Source organism: Lepisma saccharinum, chromosome 16, assembly GCF_977018435.1.
Source record: "Lepisma saccharinum chromosome 16, izLepSacc3.1, whole genome shotgun sequence".
Classification (NCBI taxonomy): Eukaryota; Metazoa; Arthropoda; class Insecta; order Zygentoma; family Lepismatidae; genus Lepisma; species Lepisma saccharinum.
Genome location: NC_139244.1, coordinates 39127284 through 39150762, shown reverse-complemented (window position 1 = coordinate 39150762; position 23479 = coordinate 39127284). Strand labels below are relative to the sequence as shown.

At 37.6% G+C, this 23479-nt stretch overlaps 1 protein-coding gene across 2 annotated transcripts in view; it reads left to right on the top strand.

Moving 5' to 3' along the window:
- Positions 1 to 23479, top strand: part of GABA-B-R2 (gamma-aminobutyric acid type B receptor subunit 2) — a 330120-nt gene that overhangs the window by 112126 nt on the left and 194515 nt on the right. The window lies entirely within an intron of this gene.

The following is a 23479-nucleotide window of genomic DNA, read 5'->3' as shown; positions in this document are numbered from 1 at the left end:
TTTTGTAGTAAGAAGCTTCGGTTTTGGATAATTTTAATGTGGCCAAAGCTGTGGAGGTAATGCCGGGATAATCTATTCTGTTTATAACAACGCCATGCTTTCTGATCTCAATTTCAGAGAACAGATGCGGCACAAAATTATCCACCAATCTTATGTTTGAATTTGCCGGATAATCTGTTCCATCGAGCTTTACAACATCAAATTTGATGTATAGATCTGCTCTGTGGGGGTGTATAAAGCCATCCCCTACATCAAGATCAACCTCAATTTCTGTGTTGGGTTGATTTAAATTTGCAAATGTCCTCCTGTTTGGGGGGAATGATTGTAGCTCATAACTCTCAATATTTTCCATTGTATGTATTTTTATTTAAATGTTAATCTCTATGATAGCAGTTGTTGTGGCTCCAGCAAAATCAACTAATTCTTCTTTTTCATTAGTGACCATCAATTCAATGTAATCTATTCTATTATGGCATACAGGAAAATATAATGTTGGGGATGGATTGTAGATGATGGGCTCCATGAATTCGGAATTAGGTTTGAATGTTGCAATGATGCCAGTTTGTTTGTGAGTGCCTATGCCATTTGATTTGGTGATCATACCCTCCGCCACATTACAGTGAATATTCAGAGTCTCTATGGCTAAGAATTTGGGTATATTCATAGCAGTGTGTTTGATGGCCGCTTCGAGTTTTGTGTTGTTCTCAAAGCCTAACAGCTCTCCTATAGTACCCAGATCCACTGTTTCTGTAGCAGATACAATCTCTACTCTGTGAGTGACAGAATTTTGACTTAACACTACACCTCTGGGTAATTGAGCATTTAGAGTGGACAGATTATATTGCCCTGGAGTGATGACAATTTTTTGATCCCCAACTGCAATTTTGTTGTTGTGGTGTGTAATATTAGGGATCAAGTACATGCCGTAAAATGCTCTGAGAGCTATTGTTTTGGGATACACTATGTCATCATGCAATTTGAGTTTCAATATTGAATTTTGGCTGGTGAGATGGAATACCCCCATGATGTTTCAGATACCACAAGGCCTTTTGAAAATTTTCAATTGATGGTTTATTTATTTGAGACATATATCTGAGAACAGATAAACACAAATGTCCGCAATTAACATCTTTGAAGTTTTGAACACGGGCATTATTGTAATAAAGATTAGCTGATTTTAGATATTTTACTAAATTTTCAGGTGGAACACCTCCAAATGAATCAAACACAAATGCCTCATTGTTTAAATATTTAAGATAACAGATCCAGTGAGTGCCCTGATTTTTGTACTCATCCAAATTAACAATGCCACACTCTTTGTTGAGTGGTTGTTCCGGGAAAGAATCAGACATGTACACACCCCTAAAATGTTTGATGCCCAGTGGCTTGATTAAAGCTTCAATATCTTGGTTTGTAAGCGGCTCTTGTTTTTTTTAAACTTACTCATGGCTCTCTTAACACCTTTGCCCTGTTTCTCCATGGCCAGGTTATGGCGCCTCTGCTCATCTAATTCTGCCCTATTTTTCTTGGCATCTATTACTGTTTTTGCTATGGCAGCTGATCCCCCAGCCAAGCTCCCAACAGCCCCGAGAGCAGCTAAGATGGCAGGGATGGTAAATATGAAACCCCCCACATGTGATTTTTTCCTGGATTGCTGTAATTTTTTTAATTGGGGGGTACTAAGCAACAATTTCATACCATGTCCCTTTGCAAGACAAGAGCTTTTTTTCTTGCGCTGCTTTTTGGTTAAAAGACTATCAATACTTTTAAGAGATTTGAGACCTGCATAAGGTATTTGATACATAACACCCTTGGCCTTCATCGTAGGTTTATTATATACATATTCACAGCCCCCACCCCAGTTTTTGTTTGGTGCTCATAGCTATGGTGGTTCCCAATGCTGCAATTTTTTCACTTAAAAAAGCATCTTTGCTTACAAATCTACCAAATGCAGCCTCTTCTAATTTCTTGTCTGCAACATGTCTCTTGTCAAGATCAGAATGTGTGTTGTATGCTATGTCATGGTCTCTACAAGCAGCATCTAGGGGATTTACACCAGGATCCCCTCTGTTTAATCTATGATCCAGTTTTGTGCCTGGACCACAATACTGATAGCCTGGAATGTGTAGTTCAAATGGCAACTTGTTTATAATGTCATTAACCAGGCCCCGACCCTCAGAAATATTCCAAAATTTGGGGGGTAGAGTATTAATAATTTTTATGAGATATCCAATCCCCTTAGTGTCATTCACTATAAAATTAGACAATTTTGTGCTTATCATGTCCATAATTCCAACCTTTTCATTGTAAAAATTGTGGTTGCCAGCATTTTCCTCCCCAGCTATCACCAATAACCTATCTACAAGTTTCCTGACATCATCAACCCATACAAATTCTTTAGGCAGGGTGTTGTATTGTTTGATTCCACTGCCAGTCTTGATCTGTGACCATATGGGCTTGATTAAATTATTGTATTTTGCCCCACTGCTCGACTTGACTCTTTTTTGTGTGGGATTATTGTTCTGGTATAGAGCATCTGATTTTATTAATATTTCTTTGTAATATTCATAATCTTGATCTGTATAGCTGCCAGGCCTTTTCCTAGTCATCAATTCCCACAATCCAGGTGTGCCGGGGTATTTAACAAAAGCACCTTTTTCTCCGAGACGAGATTCTGAATAAACAATCAGATCATCCCCCATAAATGTTACTCTGAAATTGCCAATTCTATGAATGATGCTGCCATCAAGCTCTGTGTCAGCATATAAGCCAAACACCTCATCTTTGTTGTCTTTAGGTGTGGTTAAATATTTTTGAGCAAGAAGACCCAATTCAATAGGATCCTGAGTAGCTTCAATTCTTCTAGGAGCAACAGGACTAGGTGTATGAATACTGGAAAGTGGGGTGAATGGATAATCTAATATGTTCCTTGCAGCTACAGGTACAAGCTCCGTGATCAAATCTTGATTTTGCTCTGTAACAGTTTTGATATTCTTACCTAAATTATTAATAGCATCAATTACAGGCTGTTCTGTTTGCTTGTGTTTTTCATAAATTCCTCGGTTCTGTGATTTCCATCCCTTAAATCTTTTTACAAGATAATCTCTTAACTTAAGATCATCAATAATTGGCCTTTTCATGGTTATTTATATACGTCTCAACGTCTAGAAAATCGTTGATTTTATTTCTGTACTTGCCACTATTGGGTGTTCTTGTCATATCAATTGTGACAAACCCATAACTGTCCTGGTTCCAGCACCTACTGCAAAACTTGGAAAAATCATTGTAGCTCAAGTCCCCACCTACATATTCATCATGTATGTGTTTGAGGTTGGTATGATCTTGAAGAAACACACATATAAAATTGCTGTTGTCTCGGATCAGCTGCTTCGGTATTTTAGAAAAAGTCTGTGCCAGGTAGAAGCAATCAATGTTTTTGTGTCGGCCCTGTGTAAAGAAATTTCTAACCTTGTTTTGATTATCCAGTATAATGTCATCAAACACAACAACAGAATTATCGAGACATTCATGAAGTGGCTTAACATCTGGTTCAAAAGTGGCAATATCCAATCCATCATATAGCTTCATCAGCTGCTGATATTTTAATTGTTCCAAGCTCTTAGAGAAAACATACAAGTGCCTGTTTTTCCAGTCTAACCAGTTGGGTGCCAATAAAAAATTATCAACCATTAGTGTAGTTTTGCCACAAGCAGATGGCCCAACAATAAGACACCTAATATTATCAGGCAGCAAGTTGCCATTTCTCTTATTCTGCTGTTCAGGTTCTGGCAGCCTTTTTATAACATCCCAGGTGCTCATATTATCATTTTGTTTGCATCGATCCAGCTGTTTTCCGGATGACCCAGCCATTTGACAAATAACTTGTTGCCTTTTCTGCGGATGATTTTTTCTATGAGATAAGTGTCAGGCTGTTTAGTTTTGCTGAGCTCTTGTTCATAGAATCTGCCTTTGAGAATTTCTCCTCGATGATCTTTTATTATATATGTGTTAAGGGTCCCGGGTTTAACTTGAACCACTGTAAATAATTCTGTGCTCCAGTTTCTTGTAAAGCCTCTTTTGAATAAGTGCTTATATTTGCTGATTCTTACTTGATCACCCACCCTGTATTTGGCCCTTCTTGTTGTTGCCTGGTATTTAGGATAATAAACAGTCCTGATCAAATTTTGCTCATCAGATGAAGTTACTTCAGAGGGTTTCATGTTGATTGTGGAATGGACCGAGTTGTTATATTTATGTAGAAGTTCTGGAAGAATATTAATCCATTTATAATTACCTTGAAGTGTAAATTGTTTATACATAAGATTTTTTAAGGTTCTGTTGAATCTCTCTACAATTGAGGCCTTGAGGTCACTGTAACTCGAATAATGTTTTATTGCCTGGCTTTTAATAAATTGTTGAAACACTGAATTATAAAATTCTTTGCCATTATCTGTTTGCAAATAGCGCGGTGATCTTCCACTCTGATTGATGATTGTCCTGATGGCTTCTGTAACACATGTTCCAGTCTTGGATTTGAGTGGCACAGCCCAGGCAAATTTTGAAAATGTATCTATTACAGTGAGTAGATACTTGTAGCCCTTGTTGATTTTGTCTAAGTTTTTCAACTGTCCACTTGACAACTCAATCAAGTCGCTCTGCCATAAATCATCTATGCCCTTTGTGACTACTAGGAGTCTCTTAAAATTATGTCTGGCTTGTCTGTGTAATTCATCAACAATAATTTGTCTAGACATGGTATGAAAACAAGAATATTGCAACTATGGGGTGTTCAGCAGCTGATACTGCAGGATTTTCTAAATATAATTTGTCCCCTATTTGTATTTTAAATTCCAGAGAGCCATCATCTTCAACATAAGATGTTTCTAATGTATTGGGGTCTGTAAAATCCTCTAACTCTACACTGGTGATTTTCACTTTGTTCTCAGCATTTGTTATTGATAAGGTAGGGTAGTGGTGTGCCTGTGGCTGATGCCAATATTTGATCTTGATTGGTCTCAGTGTGCCCCCAACAAAAAACTGGTAATAAAATTGTACAGGGGACAGCATATATATTTTGCCACCTGGTGTAAATGGTGAATCATATTCTTTGTTGGGGATGCTGTACAATTCAAGAATTACTGTATGTTTTGGATTCTCGATTATGCCAGTTATTTCCTTTTCTGCTGTAAGCAATCTGCTTGTTACAGATTCAAGATGCTCATTGATGGTCCTAACAACATCATCATGGCCTGGCTTGATTTTTATGTCCACAATAAGTTTCTTGTATTGTTGCACAATCTCTTGTAGCTGGGTGGCAAAAACAGAGAGAGCATTTGCTTGATTGGATTCCATGGTCCCTAGCTGTTGCTTGATATTAGCTACAATTTGTTGCAAATTTTCAACAACTGCCAATTTTGAATTTTGAGCAGTAAGATCATGGACCTGTCTTCTGATATCCTCAAACAGGGCATGCAGTTCATTAATATGTTGATTGGTTGGTAGAGTGGCCACTGTCTGAGTGAGATGTTTGATCTCTGCTTGGATATTCTTGATATCTTCTGATTTCAATATCCTATTCACTGCCCTCTTAATATTTTTAAGTTCCTGTGATGTAGGAAGATTTGATACTGTATTTTGCAAAGATTCAAGTGCCAATTTTACATTGTTTAATTCAGAAGCATCAGCCACATTTTGCATAGCATTTTGGAGCAGGGCTATATCTGCCTGAGTGGGTGTGGATTGTTGTAAAATTTCAAGTTTTGTTTGGATATCATCGATCAAATGATGAAAATGAGATAGTTCAGATTCAGTGTTGAGGTTTTCAAGCTTTGTGATTTGTTGCTGGACACTGACAAGAGTATCTACAATCCCAGGCAGGCGGGATTCTTGTACATTTGCCAAATCACTTTGCACTGCTGCTATGGTGCCTTCAAGGTGGGTTATGGTACTTTGAATTTTTCCAAAATCTTCATATGTTTCAAGTTGCAGCTTAATGTTTGCTACACTCCGAGTTATTGCACTCAAAGCATCAGAAGATGGCAAATTGTTCATAAAATTTTCAAGTGTCTCAATTTTTTCTTTAACCTCGGCTATGGCATTGTGCAGAGGATCCAGATTAGGTATCTGGAGTGACTGAATCTGTTCTTTTAGAGTGGAAATCACTAGATCAAAATCTTCTTGTGATTTTATGCTTTTGACAATTGTTTGAAGCTGTGCCTGGACATTATTTATCTGCTCTTCCAATTGCTGTTTCAATTGCTCGGAGTTGGTGGCCTGGGTCTTAAATTTGGCTTGAAGAGCTGCTACAGCTTCTTCTAAACTTTGAAAATTATCTAATGTGGCCTGGTCAGTATATTTCTGAAGCAACAATTTGAGTTCAGAATCAATTTTAAGAAGAGGGTCCATGCATTGTGATTGTAAATTTGTAATTTCCAATTGAAGACTGGCATTGAGTGTGGTTTGTAAAGCTTGTAAATCACTTCTTAATTTCTTGACTCTGACATCAAGCATCAGAATCTCATCACTGTGATCTTCATGTCTTGTATGGCCAAATATATCATTAGGCATTTTCTTTTAGTGGTTATTTATTATAGAGTATCTGATTCTTAATTCTATAAAAAAGGGTATAAGCTTGTCATATGATCCCGGGACCTCAATATATAAGCAGTCACCAGCAGAAACAGTATATACAGTGCCAGAAACCATGTTTGAGTGCTTAATTCTATAAATATTTCTCCCTACTGAAATCTTGACATCACCCTCAGGGGTTGTAATAAATTGTAATTGCCCACCTACAGGTAATTGGTAATGATTTAAATTATTGTTAAATATGTACAATGTTTTGCCTGTTTCATCATCAACATCTGTAAGTATGCTGTTCAGATGAATAATTAACAAGCCACTCAGTTTAGACAGCATATCAGGAGAGGCTTGTGGTGTTGGAAGCTCCATAATAGCCTGTTTTTTGAACCCAAATAAGTTCATGGGCATGTTTATTTATTTCAAATCATGCTCTGTAATTGGGCATTGTTTGCCACTTCTCAAATCACAATGCCCCCAAGGTAAAGTATGTATGCCACATGATAAAATGCATCTCTTATCATCATGTGGGTCCAGAGCCACTTTTCTTACAATATTTGAAGTCAATAAGTGATCCTCACTCTGAATTCTATTTTCTGATGTTTTGATTGAATTCTGGGATTTGATGCAATTTTTATAATCTTCAAATTCAAGATCTTTGTCAACAGTTACTCTGCTAATACCCTTGGCTTTTTTGACAACAGCACTACATGTTTCAAAAGTGTACACCTTGGCACTTAACCCAGCAAATTTCACAATAACATCACCAAGTGTCTCATCTTTTAATTTGCCAGGCACCTTTTTGTTGTGGTGGTGTTGAATCTTTGTATGTTCACTGGTATCAAAGTATTGAAACAATTCAGGCTGTGACATATCTTGATAAACATCTTCTGTTTGAATATCAAGAATAAAACTATCCGTGTCCATGTACAATAATTTTACACGATCACCATAAAAAGGTTTCAGCACATCATAATACAATGTTAACATATGTAATTTGGACAATTCCAATATCACAGCCCCTACATAAATAGGTTTATCAAATTTGATCTTTGTTTTCTTCATGTTGAAAAGTGCCATGTGCTCATCATAAATTCTTCTGTAATTGAAGTTGGGCTTTGCAACCAATTTTTTGCTCAGGCTGGTGTCAGTAATTATTTTAACATCGGTATGTTTCCTGACATTTTCAATAGTTTTGCCATACACTGAATTCACCATCAATTTAAACAAGCCCTTATCAAATTGGCTCTTTGCAGATGTTCGAAGCTCCGTGTTTGTATCAATGTATGGTTTCAACCATTCTGAGTGCCTGAACCTTAAGACTTTGCCAACTTTGGTCACTTGGACACCATGTTTCATCAGGAACTGGAGGTTTTTGTAATATGTAACATAACCCTGTTTCGGCTCCAGAGTCATCATGAGCTTCTTCTGTTTAGAGCCAGGTGAGCACTGAACCTCGGGAATTGGGGGCAGATCAGAAAATTTGTTGTGCAAATGATCTGGAATTATCAGATCAACCTCTAAGATGAGGCCATGTTCACGGTCATCAAAGTCCTGAAGATCTTCAATATTGAAATCTTCAACCCATTCAAGCCCTGCATATGGCAGTTTTTTCATCATGGCGTCACCATAGAGGCTGTTTGCATCCACATACAGTATATAATTTGATGGCCGTGCTGGATCATAATTGGGAATATGCTTGTTATTTGCTCTGGCATATCTCTGGGAACATTGCACCATCCCTCCTCTTATACATTTCTCCATAAACAGATACATATCTTGATCTTGGATCAGATCCAATTGCATGTTAGTGTTCAAAAACGTTGCGGCCCATGCTAGACCCGGGGCACTGTAAAAATACACTGGGTCCAGTTTATAATTTTGCATGGAAGATTTTCTGAATGCTTGCAATATATCAGCTAAGAGGGTCACATCAAGTTTCAAATATGCCATGTGATAATCACCAAATGTCTTGCATTTTAAATTGTTCCACATCAACTGAGCATGGTGATAATCATCATCAGTGATTCCAGATCCTCTGATTTTGCTGTAAAACTCTTCTTGTGGTGGCAGGGAAGACTCATCAAATTTAGAAAAATCTGTGACATAGTCATATGGATATACACCCTTCCGCCTAATTAATTTCAGGTCCTGATTTGGAAACAATGCACGTGTGATTTTCAAGTGATCATCAGGTAATTGAGTGGCCAGTGTAGCCAGGCTAGCAGATAAAAATCTGTAAGAATCAAGAAATCTTATGTGAATAGGAACACCATCAACTTTAATTATCTTGCTAATAGATATATATTTCTCATCATTTTCAGCTAAAATGTTTAAATTCTGCTTGTCAAACCCCTCGTACCTGATCAGATGATGAAAATCATAATTGGATGCTCCATGGCAAAATATGGGGACAAATCTTGGTCTCTTGATCTTAATATTGCAGCTATTACACAGGGTCATTAAGAATTTACCATCTGTATGAGAATGGTGTTTCACCTTGATATTTATATCTGAAAATTCAGAATCACATACCGGGCATTTTTCTGCATTGTTGAAATCTTTAATCTGTTCCTCTGTTAAAGGCAACATAGGCTTTGATTTTAATAAGATGTTAGATGCTATGTCACGGCACTCATTTTCTATTCTATGTGCAAATATTTTGATGGCATCTGGTCCCATGTATGAATATTCTTTAGTAACAACACCATCCTGTACAACCATATAACAAAAACTGGAAGGTTCATGTTGCTGGTATGGTGTAATTGAAGATTCTTCAGGATCTGGATTGCAGAATGCAATAGGTTTGACGTTCGATTCAAAATCACAGACAATATATACTGGGTGTTCCAAAAAGGCTTCATACTTTTTGAATTTGCAATTTTCACTTGGATTGGGCATCACCATATGAACAGGTTTATGGTTCCCACAGTATTTCAGATGCTCAATTAACTTGTTTTTAGCAATTTCTGCACTCTCTTCCTGAACCCCCTTCACCATTTTTCTACCATCAAATCCAGATAAACATCTTCTGCACAACTTGAATATTCTATTAGATTTGTCTAGTTGTGTTCTCACTAAAGCTTCAAGATTATGTATCAGAGTATAATGGTATGTATCATCCCCTTCAATTAAGAGCAGATCAATCGGAATAGCAGATTCATCATCAAGTGTACTGATTCTGAGAGGTGCTATCAAGCAATTGCCAGTGGAACAAATAAATACATTAATAGATAATTGTTTGCCATTGATGTGCCTGGCCCTTTTTTCAAATTTATCAATATTCTGAATAGACATTGGATATTCTAAACCCTCCATTGCATCGTCAAAATCGTGCTCATGTTGCTTGTAATAAGTTATTCTCTCAGGATTTCTTGAAACTGGATACAAAGCAGCTAATATACACCACAAAAAGCATTTCGCGTCATTATTTTTTATATTGACCACGGCTCTTTTGTTTTTGATATTAGCAGGTAATGGCACATATGTAGATCCTTGTAATGGGCTGAATTCAGAAATATTAATATATAACTTGTGTGATGAACCGCATAGGCTCCATCCGGACTCTTTTGCCGCAAATTCAGAGTGTTTAATATTCAGTTGATCTATCAACCTGCTTATTATTGTGTCTGAATTTGCATTTGAATAAACCGGTACAGTTTCTGTTATGTGGGGCTGTGTAAATTTTGTGCCCTTTGGTTTCTTATATTGTGTAAACAATTTGAGGGAGAGCTTATAAGAGCCATTTTGTGCATTTAGAATTGCCTGGAGATCAGAATTTATACTGTTCAAGAAATTCTCAATGCCACATCTTGGCTCTGATACAAACCGGTGATCCCTTAATTGGCCATTAAAACTGCTACGGATAGGTTCATGGCGTGGCTGTTTTGCTGCTCTGGCATTAAGAGGTGCTTCGTGCCTTCTTTTCAGACCAGATGTGGATGGTTGTGCAGAGCAAGTATCTTTATGTGTATATGTGAAGTATTGCATGCTGTATTTTCTATTGCATTTGGGGCAAATTTTTGTGGGAGTTCTGTATTTATCTGGGTTACAAATCTTTTGGTGTCTGGCCCAATTAGAGCTAAATATATTTTTATTGCATTGGTCACAATATTTTTGATTCGGCATTTTTGCTGTTGTTTATTATATACAATTTCCTGGGATTCAAATCAAAATTCTATGCTGGATAAAAATATCAGTTGGGTTCAGCTGTGTGATTTGTATGTGTGTGTATGTATGTATGTGTGTATACACTTAATATTTTTGGCTTTGGTATTTATATAAAATTTCCTGGGTTTTAAATCTAATCTCTATGCTTATTATGACAGGTTGTAAAGCCAATAGCTTACAAGTGGAAAAAAAAAATATATATTCATTCACACTGACCCAGCGCAAATACCTGCACAAACATGCAGAACATGGGACAGCTTGACTCTAAATATGAGTGGATTACAACAAATATCAGATTTTATATTGTTCAATTAAACCAAACAGGCCTGTAAGTATGAGAAGCACTGTATCAACACATCTGTTCTCCTCAGTCAGTCTCACAATACTGGCTGATGCAATATTCGGGAATTTCTGTAAATACTGGCGCTGAGGAGAAACATGCAAAGCAAAAATCAATACTACCGTCTCGGGAATTCCACACACTGACACAGAGGGGAAACATGCAAACACGGAGCAATTCTAGAGGGGGTCTCTGCATATTGCATTGTTTTAATATTAGATAAGCAAATTGAATAGTATCCAATTGAACTTAAACCTGAAGTAAATATGTATGTGTATGTATGGGTTTTTGCTTAATTTCTGGTGTGGCCAAAAATATATCAATTTTTGACAAGTTTATGGACAAAAATCTGGCTGATGCAATTTTTGTAAGTATGCACAAATCAATCTGAGGGAGCTCTTCCTTTCTGAAGGGCATTTTTACAAAAATCTTGGATTAGGAAGAGCTCCACACTAGAGCAAAAAGCTCATATGAACATGTTGAGCAAGTTTTAAGTATAGCCAAACCTGCTGGAGGGGTGCTCTTCCTTTCGTGGGTTTATAATACAGGGGAGCTCTTCCTTTCTCAGGGGAGCTCTTCCTTTCTCAGAGGAGCTCTTCCTTTCTGAAAAATTCCCAAGGGCATTTTTACAAAAATCTTGGATTAGGAAGAGCTCCACACTAGAGCAAAAAGCTCATGTAGGCATGTTGAGCTTGTTTTAAGTATAGCAAATCTGCATGAGGGGAGCTCTTCCTTTCCGGCACTGTCCCTACCACAAATACCACTACTTAGAATCTGTTTCTCACCCCTTTTCAAAGGCTGTCCTTGCTGGTGTTTTGAAAACAAGCTCGGAGTAAACGGAGACTTTCCCGCACGCATAGAACTCGGCATGTTATTTTTCTAAGGATAAGTCAGACAATATTACTAAGTTGCACTACTTCCTTGCTGTTCACATGATTATTTTTAGAATATAACCAATGTTATAAAATATCATTATGTACACAAATCTCTAAGCTCATTGAAAGTTACAATGCATATTCCTACAAAATGTTCACACTTATCTTGCCTTGCCATGTCACCAAGTTATTTTACGAAGTGCACTATATTTGGCGGAACAAAAATCGTTATTAGGATGCTTGTCAAAGTTTCCAACCGCAGTAAATTTACGAACTTTCTTTGTCTTGTTTTATCATCATCAATATATTTATTGGACTTATAGCAATGCATATGGCTGTTTATGCCCATTACATATTTTATTTATATAAGATACAATTTACATAAAATCTACAAACAAATTTCAAATACACTCCTATCTATATCATCCTTAGAAATATACATTACCATGTTATATCCAGGGGGTGCTCGTTGCTATGTGAAGTACGTATGCATTACGTCATCTGGGAGGATCGGGTTTGACGGTGCTCGTTGCTATGTGCAGTAAGTTTGGTGCTGGGTACATTTAGCTACTAACACGTCGCAAAAATCGGAACAAGCAGGTTGTTGATTTTGTAGTGTTCGATTTATTTTTATTGTATTTTTGTACTTGTAGACTGCAATCATGTCTAATTGTGCTGTAGCAAGCTATGAAAACTATAATCAGAAAACTAAAGGAACTGACATAAAATATCATAGATTTCCAGTCGATAATTGCGTAAGTAAACAGTGGATTCATGCTTGTAGACGAAATGTAAAAAACGCAAGTGTGCAGTGCCAATTATTGTGAAGAAGACTATGTGCGAGATCCAAAAGCAGAACTTCTGTATTTTCCACCAAAGAACGTGCTGAAGCCAACTGCAGTGCCATCGCTAAAATTACACCCAAATACTTTAGAACCAAATAATCGAGGAAATGGTGTAGTTCTCCTAAGCACTTACGTTCACAATATGATTCGCTTGTAGGACGTGTTGATAAGGTTTGCAGAGATGTACGCTACGAAAGACATGCAATAAGGAGACGTGCCCTAAACAGGCTAAATACTATGCTGCCCAAAAAGAGAAAAATATATAGACGAAGGTGTATATATACAAACTGCAAGCAATGTTTCGTTGTTGGAAAACATATTCGATCGTTTACAAAGGAGAAACACACGTCTGCATAATGAAGCAAATAAATTAAAGATTACAAACCACCTCTTTCAACCTGCTTTAACTAAATAAAGAAGTTCAAAATCTACAACGTAACCTAACCGACAGTACTACAAGAAAAGCCATCAATATCTTGAAAATGTGTTCAACTAGAGTGAAGTATGTAGTGAGCCTAACTGATTTGGTATATGTAAGTCGGATTTATAATTACTAACAAATTCATTTATTTAACAAATTCATTCACAAACCGATGTTGATTGTGATTTGAATGTTCAAATTATTGTGAAAAACGTTGTCGGAAATGTGCATTTCGAAGATCGCGTATTAACTTTCACGCTATTGGAAATGAAATTTACTTACATCTTCAATTCGAGTTACATAGCATTGTATGCACGATGGTAAATATTGCATGAGTGAATATTACACCCATTATTGAAATTTTTGCAACTTTGTTCAATATTGGTAATTTACAAATACATTGTGGATAATTTTGTAGCCTTGTACTCAATATAAACCAATGGATGTTACATTATTTCTTTGTAGTACATTTCTGTCAAAAAGAGCAAGATCTATGATTAATGTAATGCAAGTTACGTCGTTATTGTACAAATGTGTGTCGCATATCAGCCTTGGAGTATATTTCCGGTTATACAACTCAGACACAAATGTGAATGTAAACGGAATATCTGCGGACAAAGTTCTTTAACGATTTATCATTTGTACACTTGCACGGTCAATCATTGTGAGTTCATGTAACTTTTCTCCTTTATTGTTTAATTAAACAAAGAACTAAGATATTTTCATCGATATTCTCAAAGAGTTTCATTTACGGTGTGATCATAAATCTATTTCTATAGGCTTGAATTAGTAGATTAAGACATTTAAGTTTGATGTTCCTAGTACTCATCAAGATCCTTAGGAAAATCTTTGGACCTAAAAGGGATGAGGAGACAGGTGAGTGGAGAAGGTTACATAATTTAGAACTACATAATTTGTACTCATGTCCAGATATTATTAGAATAATTAAATCAAGAAGACTTAGGTGGGCAGGCCATGTGGCACGAATGGGAGAGGAAAGAGGAGTTTACAGGATTCTTGTTGGGAAACCTGATGGTAAGAGACCTGTAGGAAGGCCAAGACGAAGATGGAGGGACAACGTTGAGATGGACCTAAAGGAAATCGGTAGGGATGGGAAAGAGTATATAGATCTTGCTCAAGATAGGGACAGATGGAAGGCCTGTGTTGCTGCAGCCATGAACCTTCGGGTTTAAGAAGGCTAGAGAGTTAGTTAGTTAGTTAGTACTCATCAAGTATTTCGAGTAGGTTAACTTAGTTAAATTAGTACTTGTACACTTTGTCTCGTCTTCTGCACGCGTTTGTATGTAAAGTTCTTAATACAAAAAAATACTTTTCAGAACTATGACAACGATAACTTGCAGCCAAATTTGAACCAGAGAAATTTAAAATATCTGCAAATTACAAACTGGAATTGCGTTTTCAAAGTCTGAAACTACTATCTTACAAACTATTTCATCATTCTTCCTCTACATAAAACTTTCCAAAAAAAATTTGCAATGTTCCTGCAAATGATTGCAACGTTCTGAATGAATAAGAAGGAACTAATCAGTCAGAAAACTAAATATTAGGCTTTTGTACTGCGTTGTGTTAAATGTTGTAAATAGATTATACCGGACTACTATCGGATTAAAAATTACGGATATTCAAGTTTGGACTCCAATTAAAAGTTAATCAGTAGAACCACATAAAACGAGTTATATCAAAATTCAGCTTATTCAATTCTGTGTTAATCTATAGTTACCAATTTATTTTTGATTATGCCTTCTATTTTTATCATCGTGAGAACAAAATAGGATTATTTTTTAGTTTGGCTAACTATCGCTCTCTTTGAGATTCTATAAATAAAGAACGGGTGTTTTTTATATATAGATTATATATTATATAGTTTATTTATTTATTATCCAAACTCTAATATCTATAATTTATAATCCGATAGTAGTCCTGTGACGTTCTGTGAGGCTCGTAGTACCTCGGAGGCCTCTGTCGATCTCCTTGGCGTAGTGGTTAGCACATCGCGCTTCGACGCCAGGGGTCCCTGATTCGAATCCGATCGGGTAAGACATTGGTTTGTCCTTAATGAGAAAATTGAGAATTTAGTAAATGTGATAGTATATGTGAAAAATATTTATTGATTGATTTGCTTAATTTACTTCGCTTCTTGTGCCACTTTTAGCTAATTTGCGAAGATAGGGATGAGTGATGAAATGATGAATGAACACTCACAAACATTCATGCTCAAGCCAGGATTCGAACCCAAACCTCTGGCGTTGAAGTTTGATGTGCTAACCACTACGCCAAGGAGGCCGGCTTGTGGAAACAAAGAAAGAGATCCTCTTATGGGTTTTACTTTCATATTTAAAAAATACAGAAAAGCAAAAATAAACCAAATCTGTCAATCAATTCTTTCTTTGTAACTCTTTCACTATGCAATTCTTCTTTAGAATGCAACGTTTCTTATTAAAATCATAATGCGATTTATAAAATGATGAAATCTGAAATTCTAATGAGAACACGGACAACCTTCTTTGTAATATATCGATCAGGTTTCAGAAACATGAATTTTTACAATACGTTTGCATGTGCAATTTTCCCTCTTTTAAAAGTAGCATGTTTTAATTATGTTACTAATCATTAAAGGAATACCTCAATACCACCCCGAAGTATGATAATTAATATTTACCCCTCAAAGTAATGAAACACTTTCTCTCTCTGAAACTCGCATAGAAATGATAGCGGCCGTTTGCTTCGGCCAAGCCCCGAACGAACATAACCGAAGGGGCACCGAGAATACCCGATTCTCCCACATGACGTCATGCGCTTGTGCATGATCGGCAATTTTCGGATGGCGCTACCTTATAGTATATTAAGTTACCTTGTGTTATATCATTTTGTCTAAAAAGATGCAAGTAAAATATATTCATTTCACATGCAAGAAAGAAGCCAAATTTATGGGAAATGATTACTGGTGCAAAGAGTTAACCATAAAGGTGAAGCAATAAGTTCAAAAAGAAAGAGCATTGGTTTAAAGTGAGACGTCATTTGCGGCAGCGTATCCCATACTTCAAATTGGCCTTACGTAATGAATCCTGTAACAACGCTGGATTTTCGTGTGGATTATTTTACTTCTATGAGTTTGCAATGCTTTCTCCATGCAGGTGGTTTTGTTTACGGAAGGTCTCAGGGTTTGTGATTTGAACCTTAGCTACGGTGCTTCCACTGTGACGTTACGCGCTCGTGCACCATCGGCAACCTTCGGATGGCACTACTATACCTTGAGTTTAGGGTACAAATCAGCACAGTTGAAAATGTACTCTACTCATGCCTGTTATTGTACTCGGAAACTACTGGAGTTACAAACTTAAAACTCGGTGTCCTTATATGCCGTTCATACGCTAGCATAATGCAACATAAACTATTTCGTTCGCCAATACGACTTCTAAGTCGTCTTGATTTCAATATTCTATCAGGCGATGAATATTTAAATGCATGTAACCTTCTCTTTCAGGTCCAGATATTAGTCTTAAGATTTTATTTTCAAAAATTCTTAATACATGTTCCTTTTGTGGTGTAAGGGCCCATACAAAACTAAAGACATAATTTCTGTCTTGTTTATTTTAAACTTTTGTTGTATAAGAGTGCTCACACTTGAGAAAACATTTATAAAATTGTATCTGTGAATTCCTTAACCTTAAAAATAGATATTAAAAAGGAGTGCAAAATAAGACAATAGATTCATCTCAAGCACAGAAGAAGTGGCTCCGAATTCTATTCTCGCACTGTGTACAGAAATCTAGCTACGTCTCAGAATCTCATTAATTACTTTCTAAAGTTTTTCAAAAGTAACGACACTTACGTTCGCACTCACCAAAAGTTGACTTGGGATCCGCTGCTTGATAAACACTTTTCCTCTTTACCCTCTTTTCAAGTCCTTACGACCGCCCCTGACACTTGCGTAGCAATTTCCTCCAATAGTCAGGCCTGAAGCGAATTCTTCCACCGTAAGAGGAAGAAAAGTGACAAGTGAAAAAATTGGAAGAAAGAAAGATTGTGTTTATATTGACTCTGAGCGTTACCAATGCCTCCTGGCGGAGAGCTTTCGAAGCTCCCTCTTAGGAAAGTAAACCAAACTTCGTTAAAGCCAATTTTAAGGGACAATGGCGGGCTCATTAATTTGCCTAACTAGTTAGAGAAGTTTTTTAATAGGTCCGGGAGTATTGTTTCCCCACCGCAAATCTTCGAGACGAGGGTGGGTGGGGCGAAAGGGGGGAGAAAAAACGTATGTCGTTTTTTTTCCCCTCTCTCCGCAAAGAACGAAGAAAACCCAAGTCAGAGGTCGGTTCTCATTGTTCCAGTGCAAGCTCCACTTGTAACACCAAGTCTGGGATCTAGCCGATCTGTAATCTCTTTGGAGTAAGATATTTACTTTCTCGTAAATGGCTTTTTCACCTCCCTTTAAACACGCTGGAGTGAAACAACCTTTGTCCGTATCTAAAGAATCTGCTGTGACGTTACAAAATGAACTTGCTCTAAGCTACAATGAGAAAAAGCATACTCGAATTTGCAATTACAAGCATCTTTAGATTCTACGGCTGAGATAATAGTCGTCAAATTGTCTATTACTATTTTAATTATATTTTCTGTACTTTGTGTTTTCTTTAAGGAATGAAATTATGCTGGTGCCTGTCTTAATTGACATTTTGCCTCAATTCTAGAACCTTGTATTTGGGGAAAATGGAGCAAATGTACAGTGAGATACGTAAGCATTATCAGGAAAATTGTCCATCACTATTTTCAATCATGTTTTTTTTCCTGCATAAAGGTTGTCACCTTTTCCGTGGCATTCTATTTCATATCTTGAACCTTGCATTGCGTAGAACAGTGAATTAAGATAGCAATGGACAATTTATCTAGTAATATTTATGTATTCCGCTCTACGGTCATGTACACTGACTTTCAAGGGGATGTTAAAGCCCAGAAGTGTCCGTGATCTGTGCATTAACGCTATGAAGATGCAAAATCAACTGTAATTATCATTTTGGCATCTACCGTAAATCTATTACATTGCTTGTAAGCGTTGCTATCTTTAACATTATCCGCAGACTAACGAGGCTTTGCCGCCTACGTGTCTATTGTTTGTATCCTATCCATCTGTATCCTTTCGATTCATCCTTTTCATTTATTTTGTTTATACCACTTCGCTTTTCAGCCACTTTTGGCTAATTGAGAAGAGGAGGATATATGCTGGAATTGATGAAGATACATTCACAAAGAACACCCATGCTAAGGTCGGGGTTCGAATCCGGCGTACAGTCACGCACACCTCTGAGTTGTAACGATACAATTGAAAGTCAATGGAATCGTTACAACCCAGAAGTGTCCGCGACTGTACAATCGTATCGATTATATAGAAGTGGAGCCACGTAAAGTGAGTAAAATGCCTGTCTCAATGTGAAATCACGTACCTTCTTGGTCTCTGATTGGCTATATATTTGCCGGTTGCGCAGTGTCTATAAGTGAAAACATTTTCTCGGTTGGCCCTACTTTATATACTTGTATACGTCTTATTGCATGTCTCCTTTCTTCCACTGGCCACTCGCGACGATGAATGATGTGGAATTGATGAAGGTGCATTCACACAGGAACATCAATATGCACACAAGTTGAAACACAAAATGCATAAAGTCTGTTGCTCAAACCAAATGTTTAAGTGCACCATCAAGAAGATGGAGGAAGGCGTATAAAAAACGCATAATTTGATGCGTTAAATTACATCTATATATAGAGAAATACATGCATCATATGATGCATTATGGTGTTAACCTTTACACAAAAATGCATCAAACTGTAAACCTGATTCTTGGAAAGAAACAAAAAAAAACACTATAGTGCATCAATCGATGGCTCATCAAATACATTTGGTGCATTTAGTTTTTCCGTATGAACGAGGGACTCGAACACAGGACCTTCGATGGCGGGATTCTGCGTCCACCACTCAACGGCTTTGTATGGAGTGTAGCTCTATATGGTGCGTAAACATGGACACTGAGAACATGTGAGAAAAAGCGACTGGAAGCTCTAGAAATGTGGGTCTGGAGACGAATGGAATGGGTGCAATGGACAGAAAAAGTGTTGTTCGAAATAGTTGGGGAAAAGAGATCAATGCTGGACATAATCATGAAGAGAAAATGAAATTGGCTACGTCACTGGATGAGAAGAAACTGTATCCTAAGGCATGCTATTGAAGGAATGGTCAATGGAGAGAAAACCCGAGGAAGAAGAAGATACCTAATGATTGACGAGGTCAAAATAACTGGGTCCTGCGATGCTACAAAGCGAAAGGCTCAAGATCGAAGAACATGGAGATTGCAAGGGAAGACCTGCCCCTGGGCAGAAACCAATGAATGGATGAATTTATCATATTAATTCCGTTTATTTTATTTGGCTTTTCTGCTACTTTGGCTAATCGCAAAGATCTCTCATGCCTACCTAGTCCGGGGATATGTTAGCCACTCCGCCTCAGAGGCCGGCTATAGATAAACCTGTAACAGCCGATTAACAAACTCAGAGGTTCATTCTCTCTTAGGTTCTTGTTATTGAGAATTCTCCCCACGACCTCCATAACATCGTTTTGGCAGTACTTCTTTTTTTGTATGGCTTTCTACCCATCTTTCTGCAGTCTTAGTGATCCACCCGTTTTCAAATTCCAAGCATCACTTCTCCACTCTCGCGTCTCCGTGGTAACGAATCTCTGTGTGGATGTTGACATAAACTCTATACGTCGGTCTTGTGTTGGTTTGTCTGTCCTTTCGAGCAATAAAATATATCCATGCGATTCCGTATTTTGCAACCAAATGTGGTGGACTCAAAGTTCACGTGAAACATCGTGCAACTATTTCTACTTAGGCTAAATATACGAGGTCTGTTAGCAAAGTTATGAAACTGGAAACACTGTGCACGACCCGGCAACACTGCTGCCTCCACCTTCACACAGCAGTGAGGTTAACGCTTGCCGTTGACTCAGTACAAGTTTCAACTTCCTACAGTTGCTACACGGTTGTTGAGAGCGTCTGAAATGAAGTTGTGTTTGTGAGGTGCGTTACGAAAATGGACCGGCAAAAGTTTGAGCAATGTTGTGCCATCAAATTTTGTGTAAAGCTTGGTGAATCCGCTACTGTGACTTATGAAAAGTTACAAGGGCTTATGGAGAACTTGCACTATCCAGGGCACAAGTAATCAGATGACACAGGCCCGTTTTAGAAGGCCGAGAAGAAGTGGAAGACGAACCTCTTGCGGGAAGACCTTCAACCTCAAAAACGGATGACAATGTAGGAAGAGTGAAGTCTCTTGTGAGGTCATCGTCGATTCACGGTGAGAATGATCAGTAGCGAATTAAATTTGAACGTGTTTTAACAAATTTTAACACAAGATTTGGACATGAGAATAGTGTGTGCCAAGATTTTTCCAATTCACCATGTCACACGGCAGACTTCATTTATTTTTCTTCCTTTGCTTCTCACTTATCTCTCATATCTCTGTATCACCCACTTTCTTCCTATGTTCATTTCTTTTTCCTCCCTGGCCTCCCCCATGGCGCAGTGGTTGCGTCGTTGCCTTGTAATCGAGGAATCCCGGGTTCGATACCCTGTGGAGGCGCAAGTGGTTCGGATCCCACTTTAAACTGTAGGTCCAGTCCCGATTAGCCTTACTGTGCATAAAGTGGACTTAAAACACCCAATCAAACCAAATCAATCAAACCAATCTTTTTCTTCCTATGCTCTTCTCGTTTCTCCCTCTTTTTCACCCACTTTCTTCCTCTCTCTCTTTGCTTTCTCTTCCTCTGTTTCCCTTATCTCTTTTTTCACCTACTTTTCCTCTCTTTTTGCTGTTTCTCTTTTCACCCACTTTCTTCCTCTCTCTTTTGGCTTTCTCTTCCTCTGTTTCTCTTTTTCTCCTTTTCACCCACTTTCTTCCTCTCTCTATTTTTGCTTTTCTTCCTCTGTTTCTCTTTTTCACCAACTTTCTTCCTCTATCTCATTTTCTTTCTCTTCCTCTGTTTCTCTTTTTTCTCTTTTTCACCCACTTTCTTCCTCTCTCTCTCTCTCTCTCTCTTTGCTTTCTCTTCCTCTGTTTCTCTTTTCTCTCTCTTTATAGTCCACTTTCTTCCTCTCTTCATTTATTTTTCTTCCTTTCTTCCTCATCCCATAGCAGTTTTAACATTGCGATACGCCTGTGACTTTTTATTCCCCTTGCTCAAAAAACACTTGAAAGGGCGCATTTTGATACTTTGGATAACATCCAGAAGAGCGTAACCGACGAGCTGAAAGGTTTTCCAGCAGAGTCTTCCAGCACTACTACGAACAATGGAAACGACGTCTCCATCGTTGTGTAGCTGCCCAAGGGAACTATTTTGAAGGGAATAACCTTGATTTGTAAAAAGAATAAAATTCATCGTTTACAGATAATCAGTCTCATTACTTTTCTAACAGACCTCGTACATGGAAGAAATATACTGTTTAATCCAAATGCGCCGGGAAACATGGCTACGAATCCAGAGGTCTCAGGTTCGAACACTGGTAAGGCATGGACGTATCTGAGTTTGCCCTGTCACCATTTCATCAATTCATCATTCTTTCTCATCCTCGCGATTATCCCAATAAGTAGAAAAGTGACTTTATATTACAACAATAGAAATAACTCCAAATACAAATGATATTAGTTGAGAGGATTATTTTATTTTCTCATTTTATCGGTCAACTTTCTTCCTCTCTTCATTTACTTTTCTTCCTTTGTTTCTCATTTATCTCTCTTATCTATGTATCACCCACTTTCTTCCTATTTTCATTTCTTTTTCTTCCCATGTTTCTCTTTTCTCTAACTTTTCACCTACTTTCTTGCTCTCTTTTTGCTTTCTCTTCCTCTGTTTCTATTTTCTCTCTTCTCTCTTTATCGTCCACTTTCTTCTTATCTTCATTTATTTCTCTTCCTTTGTTTCTCAGTTATCTCATATCTCTGTATCACCCACTTTCTTCCTATGATTAAGTTTTTCTTCCTATGCTTCTCTTTCCTCTCTCTTTTTCACCAACTTTCTTCCTCTCTCTCCCTTTGCTTTCTCTTCCTCTGTTTCTCTTATCTCTCTTTTCACCCACTTTGTTCCTTTCTTTTGGCTTTCTCTTGCTATGTTTTTATTTTCTTTCTCTTTTTCACCAACTTTCTTCCTCTCTCTCTTTGCTTTCTCTTCCTCTGTTTCTCTTTTCTCTCCCTTTTCACCCACTTTCATCCTCTCTTTTTGCTTTCTCTTCCTCTGTTTCTTTTGCTCTCTGCTCTCTTTATCGTCCACTTTCTTCCTGTCTTCATTTATTTTTCTTCCATTGTTTCTCATTTATCTCTCCTATCTATGTATCATCCACTTTCTTCCTATGTTCATTTATTTTTCTTCCTATGTTTCTCTTTTCTCTCTTTTTCACCCACTTTCTTCCTTTCTCTTTCTTTTGCTTTCTCTTCCTCTGTTTCTCTTTTCTCTCTCTTCTCTCCTTATCGTTCAATTTCTTCCTGTTCATTTAATTGCTACCTACGTTTCTTTTCTCCTCTCATCTCTCTTTATCGTCCATTTTTCTCTGTTTCTCTTTTCTGTTCCTTCCATTTCGTCCAATATCCTTCTCCCTTTATTTCTCTCTGTTTCTATTTCTGCACTCTTCTCTTTTCGTCGTCCACTTTGACAATCTCCGTTAGCACTGCACGCTACGAGACCAGGGGTTTCCCGTTCGAATCCCAGCCTGAGCATGGGTGTACTTTGTGAGTTTCCCTTCAACCATTTCATCATATCGTCATTCATCCTCATCTTCGCGATTATTCAAAAGTAGCAGAAAGGCGGAGTAAAGTATACCAAATCAATCAGTCATCGTCCACTTTTTTCTTCTTTATTTCTGTCTGTCCCTCTGTTTCTCTGTCTTCTCTAGTTCTCATCCCCTGTCTTTCTTTCTCTCTCCTCTCTCTACCGTCAAATGTCTTCCTCTCTTTATTTTTCTCTCTCCTGCTTTCTCTTATTGTCGTTCTTATCCTTCTCTCTCTCTCTCTCTCTCTCTCTCTCTTTTCTCCTCCACTTTCTTTTTTACTTCCCTCTTCCTGTTTTTCTTTTTTCTCACTCCTCTCTTTTCCTGCTTCTTTTTCCAATCTATATCTGTGTCTTTCTCAGTCATTCTTTCTTTCTCTATCTCTCTTTCATGTGCTCTGGCCTGCTTGCAGCTTTTCT